We start from the raw sequence: 6,000 nt of genomic DNA, 5'->3' as shown, positions 1-6,000 counted from the left end.
CAAGTTGAGGCTGTGGTGGGCTGCCCAAGGAGAGATTCCCTTTGCAGAATGCAGCTCCCAGAAGGTCGTTTTGATTTGCCATTGCGACGGGGCCTCGGCACTGAGGGGCAGAGCTGGCTCAGGGGGCATGGCTGCGGCCTAGGCGCAGAAGGTCTTCGCGCTCCGAATCCTGCTTCCCCACGAATGAGAACCCCTGTGGAGTGTGATTTGGGTGCCAGAAACCCCCAGCAAAGCAGCAGGGCCCAGGGATCCAGGGGCAGCCCAGCTCAGCTTCGCCCTATGGAGAGCGGAGTGCCGGGGGCGAAAATGGATAGCGTTGCTTTCCTGAGCGGAGGCGAGTTGGGGCTGTGCTTTGCTGCCCGAGGAGTGTTTCCCTTTGCAGAATGCAGCTCCCCGAAGCTCGATTTGGGCCGTCGCTGCGACGGGGCCTCGGCGCTGAGCGGCCGAGCTGGCTCAGGGTGCATGGCTGTGGTCTGGGCGCAGAAGGCCTTCGCGCGCCCAATCCTGCTTCCCCACGAAGGAGAACCCGTGGGCAGTGTGATTCGGGTGCCGGAAAGCCCCAGCAAAGCAGCAGGGCCCAGGGATCCAGGGGCAGCCCAGCTCAGCTTCGCCCTATGGAGAGGGGAGGGCCGGGCGCGAAAACGGATAGCATTGCTTTCCTGAGCGGAGGCACGTTGGGGCTGTGGTTTGCTGCCCCAGCAGAGTTTCGCTTTGCAGAATGCAGCTCTCAGAAGCTCATTTTGGGCAATCGGTGCGACGGGGCCTCGGAGCTGAGTGGCCGAGCTGGCTCAGGGGGCATGGCTGGGGCCTGGGCGCAGGAGGCTTTCGCGCGCCCAATCCTGCATTCCCCGCGAAGGAGAACCCGTGGGGAGTGCGTTTCGGGCTCCGGAGACCCCCAGGAAAGCAGCAGGGCCCAGGGATCCAGGGGCAGCCCAGCCCCGCTTTGCCCAATGGAGAGCCGAAGGCCGGGGCGAAAACAGCTTGTGTTGATTTCCTGCAGCGAGGCACGGTGAGGCTGTGGTTTGTTGCCCAAGGAGAGTTTCCCTTTGCAGAATGCAGTTCCCAGAAGCTCGTTATGTGACATCGCTGCGACGGGGCCTCGGCGCTGAGCGGCCGAGCTGGATCAGGGGGCATGGCAGGGACCTGGGCGCAGAAGGCCTTCGCGCGCCCAATCCTGTTTCCCCACGAAGGAGTACCCATGGGCAGTGTGATTCGGGTGCCGGAAACCCCCAGCAAAGCAGCTGGGCCCAGGGATCCATGGGCAGACCAGCCCCGCATCGCCCTATGGAGAGCGCAGGGCCTGGGGGGAAAACGGCTTGCACTGCTTTCCTGAGCCAAGGCGCGTTGGGGGTGTGGTTTGCTGCCCGAGGAGAGTTTCCCTTTGCAGAATGCAGCTCCCAGAAGCTCGTTTTGGGCCGTAGCTGCCACGGGTCCTCAGCACTGAGCGGCCGAGCTGGCTCAGGGGGCATGGCTGGGGCCTGGGCGCAGAAGCCTTTCGCGCACCCAATCCTGCATTCCCCACGAAGGAGAACCCGTGGGGAGTGGGATTTGGGCGCCGGAGACCCCCAGCAAAGCAGCAGGGCCCAGGGAGCCAGGGGTGGCCCAGCCCCGCTTTGCCCTATGGAGAGAGGAGGGCCGGGGGCGCAAACAGCTTGTGTTGATTTCCTGCGCCAAGGCACGGTGAGGCTGTGGATTGCTGCGGGAGGAGAGTTTCCCTTTGCAGAATGAAGATCCCAGAAGCTCGTCATGCGCCGTCGCTGCGAAGGGGCCTCGGCGCTGAGCGGCCTAGCTGGCTCAGGGGGCATGGATGGGGCCTGGGCGCAGAAGACCTTCGCGCGCCCAATCCTACTTCCAAAAGAAGGAGAACCAGTGGGGAGTGGGTTTCGGGCGCTGGAGACCCCCAGCAAAGCAGCAGTGCCCAGGGAGCCAGGGGTAGCTCAGCTCAGCTTCGCCCTATGGAGAGCGGAGGGCCGGGGGCGAAAACAGCTTGTGTTGCTTTCCTGAGCGGAGGCGAGTTGGGGCTGTGCTTTGCTGCCCGAGGAGTGTTTCCCTTTGCAGAATGCAGCTCCCCGAAGCTCGATTTGGGCCGTCGCTGCGACGGGGCCTCGGCGCTGAGCGGCCGAGCTGGCTCAGGGTGCATGGCTGTGGTCTGGGCGCAGAAGGCCTTCGCGCGCCCAATCCTGCTTCCCCACGAAGGAGAACCCGTGGGCAGTGTGATTCGGGTGCCGGAAAGCCCCAGCAAAGCAGCAGGGCCCAGGGATCCAGGGGCAGCCCAGCTCAGCTTCGCCCTATGGAGAGGGGAGGGCCGGGCGCGAAAACGGATAGCATTGCTTTCCTGAGCGGAGGCACGTTGGGGCTGTGGTTTGCTGCCCCAGCAGAGTTTCGCTTTGCAGAATGCAGCTCTCAGAAGCTCATTTTGGGCAATCGGTGCGACGGGGCCTCGGAGCTGAGTGGCCGAGCTGGCTCAGGGGGCATGTCTGGGGCCTGGGCGCAGAAGCCTTTCGCGCACCCAATCCTGCATTCCCCACGAAGGAGAACCCGTGGGGAGTGGGATTTGGGCGCCAGAGACCCCCAGTAAAGCAGCAGGGCCCAGGGAGCCAGGGGCATCCCAGCTCAGCTTCACCCTATGGAGAGCGGAGGGCCCGGGGCGAAAACAGCTTGTGTTGATTTCCTGCGCCGAGGCAAGTTGAGGCTGTGGTGGGCTGCCCAAGGAGAGATTCCCTTTGCAGAATGCAGCTCCCAGAAGGTCGTTTTGATTTGCCATTGCGACGGGGCCTCGGCACTGAGGGGCAGAGCTGGCTCAGGGGGCATGGCTGCGGCCTAGGCGCAGAAGGTCTTCGCGCTCCGAATCCTGCTTCCCCACGAATGAGAACCCCTGTGGAGTGTGATTTGGGTGCCAGAAACCCCCAGCAAAGCAGCAGGGCCCAGGGATCCAGGGGCAGCCCAGCTCAGCTTCGCCCTATGGAGAGCGGAGTGCCGGGGGCGAAAACGGATAGCGTTGCTTTCCTGAGCGGAGGCGAGTTGGGGCTGTGCTTTGCTGCCCGAGGAGTGTTTCCCTTTGCAGAATGCAGCTCCCCGAAGCTCGATTTGGGCCGTCGCTGCGACGGGGCCTCGGCGCTGAGCGGCCGAGCTGGCTCAGGGTGCATGGCTGTGGTCTGGGCGCAGAAGGCCTTCGCGCGCCCAATCCTGCTTCCCCACGAAGGAGAACCCGTGGGCAGTGTGATTCGGGTGCCGGAAAGCCCCAGCAAAGCAGCAGGGCCCAGGGATCCAGGGGCAGCCCAGCTCAGCTTCGCCCTATGGAGAGGGGAGGGCCGGGCGCGAAAACGGATAGCATTGCTTTCCTGAGCGGAGGCACGTTGGGGCTGTGGTTTGCTGCCCCAGCAGAGTTTCGCTTTGCAGAATGCAGCTCTCAGAAGCTCATTTTGGGCAATCGGTGCGACGGGGCCTCGGAGCTGAGTGGCCGAGCTGGCTCAGGGGGCATGGCTGGGGCCTGGGCGCAGGAGGCTTTCGCGCGCCCAATCCTGCATTCCCCGCGAAGGAGAACCCGTGGGGAGTGCGTTTCGGGCTCCGGAGACCCCCAGGAAAGCAGCAGGGCCCAGGGATCCAGGGGCAGCCCAGCCCCGCTTTGCCCAATGGAGAGCCGAAGGCCGGAGCGAAAACAGCTTGTGTTGATTTCCTGCAGCGAGGCACGGTGAGGCTGTGGTTTGTTGCCCAAGGAGAGTTTCCCTTTGCAGAATGCAGTTCCCAGAAGCTCGTTATGTGCCATCGCTGCGACGGGGCCTCGGCGCTGAGCGGCCGAGCTGGATCAGGGGGCATGGCAGGGACCTGGGCGCAGAAGGCCTTCGCGCGCCCAATCCTGTTTCCCCACGAAGGAGTACCCATGGGCAGTGTGATTCGGGTGCCGGAAACCCCCAGCAAAGCAGCTGGGCCCAGGGATCCAGGTGCAGCCCAGCCCCGCATCGCCCTATGAAGAGCGCAGGGCCTGGAAGGGAAAAAGGCTTGCACTGCTTTCCTGAGCCAAGGCGAGTTGGGGGTGTGGTTTGCTGCCCGAGGAGAGTTTCCCTTTGCAGAATGCAGCTCCCAGAAGCTCCTCATGGGCTGTCGCTGCGAAGGGGCCTCGGCGGTGAGCGACTGAACTGGCTCAGGGGGCATGGATGGGGCCTGGGCGCAGAAGGCCTTCACGTGCCCAATCCTACTTCCCAAAGAAGGAGAACCAGTGGGGAGTGGGTTTCGGGCACTGGAGACCCCCAGCAAAGCAGCAGGGCCCAGGGAGCCAGGGGCAGCCCAGCTCAGCTTCGCCCTATGGAGAGCGGAGGGCCGGGGGCGAAAACAGCTTGTGTTGATTTCCTGCGCCGAGGCAAGTTGAGGCTGTGGTGTGCTGCCCAAGGAGAGTTTCCCTTTGCAGAATGCAGCTCCCAGAAGCTCGTTTTGATTTGCCATTGCGACGGGGCCTCGGCACTGAGGGGCAGAGCTGGCTCAGGGGGCATGGATGGGGCCTGGGTGCAGAAGACCTTCGCGCACCCAATCCTACATCCCAAAGAAGGAGAACCAGTGGGGAGTGGGTTTCGGGCGCTGGAGACCCCCAGCAAAGCAGCAGTGCCCAGGGAGCCAGGGGCATCCCAGCTCAGCTTCACCCTATGGAGAGCGGAGGGCCCGGGGCGAAAACAGCTTGTGTTGATTTCCTGCGCCGAGGCAAGTTGAGGCTGTGGTGGGCTGCCCAAGGAGAGATTCCCTTTGCAGAATGCAGCTCCCAGAAGGTCGTTTTGATTTGCCATTGCGACGGGGCCTCGGCACTGAGGGGCAGAGCTGGCTCAGGGGGCATGGCTGCGGCCTAGGCGCAGAAGGTCTTCGCGCTCCGAATCCTGCTTCCCCACGAATGAGAACCCCCGTGGAGTGTGATTTGGGTGCCAGAAACCCCCAGCAAAGCAGCAGGGCCCAGGGATCCAGGGGCAGCCCAGCTCAGCTTCGCCCTATGGAGAGCGGAGTGCCGGGGGCGAAAATGGATAGCGTTGCTTTCCTGAGCGGAGGCGAGTTGGGGCTGTGCTTTGCTGCCCGAGGAGTGTTTCCCTTTGCAGAATGCAGCTCCCCGAAGCTCGATTTGGGCCGTCGCTGCGACGGGGCCTCGGCGCTGAGCGGCCGAGCTGGCTCAGGGTGCATGGCTGTGGTCTGGGCGCAGAAGGCCTTCGCGCGCCCAATCCTGCTTCCCCACGAAGGAGAACCCGTGGGCAGTGTGATTCGGGTGCCGGAAAGCCCCAGCAAAGCAGCAGGGCCCAGGGATCCAGGGGCAGCCCAGCTCAGCTTCGCCCTATGGAGAGGGGAGGGCCGGGCGCGAAAACGGATAGCATTGCTTTCCTGAGCGGAGGCACGTTGGGGCTGTGGTTTGCTGCCCCAGCAGAGTTTCGCTTTGCAGAATGCAGCTCTCAGAAGCTCATTTTGGGCAATCGGTGCGACGGGGCCTCGGAGCTGAGTGGCCGAGCTGGCTCAGGGGGCATGGCTGGGGCCTGGGCGCAGGAGGCTTTCGCGCGCCCAATCCTGCATTCCCCGCGAAGGAGAACCCGTGGGGAGTGCGTTTCGGGCTCCGGAGACCCCCAGGAAAGCAGCAGGGCCCAGGGATCCAGGGGCAGCCCAGCCCCGCTTTGCCCAATGGAGAGCCGAAGGCCGGGGCGAAAACAGCTTGTGTTGATTTCCTGCAGCGAGGCACGGTGAGGCTGTGGTTTGTTGCCCAAGGAGAGTTTCCCTTTGCAGAATGCAGTTCCCAGAAGCTCGTTATGTGCCATCGCTGCGACGGGGCCTCGGCGCTGAGCGGCCGAGCTGGATCAGGGGGCATGGCAGGGACCTGGGCGCAGAAGGCCTTCGCGCGCCCAATCCTGTTTCCCCACGAAGGAGTACCCATGGGCAGTGTGATTCGGGTGCCGGAAACCCCCAGCAAAGCAGCTGGGCCCAGGGATCCATGGGCAGACCAGCCCCGCATCGCCCTATGGAGAGCGCAGGGCCTGGGGG

Source organism: Sus scrofa, chromosome 2 (genome assembly GCF_054392235.1).
Source record: "Sus scrofa isolate SSC_HxYL_T2T_F1_AM1 chromosome 2, Sscrofa_HxYL_maternal_Yorkshire_Landrace_v2.0, whole genome shotgun sequence".
Taxonomy (NCBI): domain Eukaryota; kingdom Metazoa; phylum Chordata; class Mammalia; order Artiodactyla; family Suidae; genus Sus; species Sus scrofa.
Note: the sequence above shows the minus strand (reverse complement) of the source record.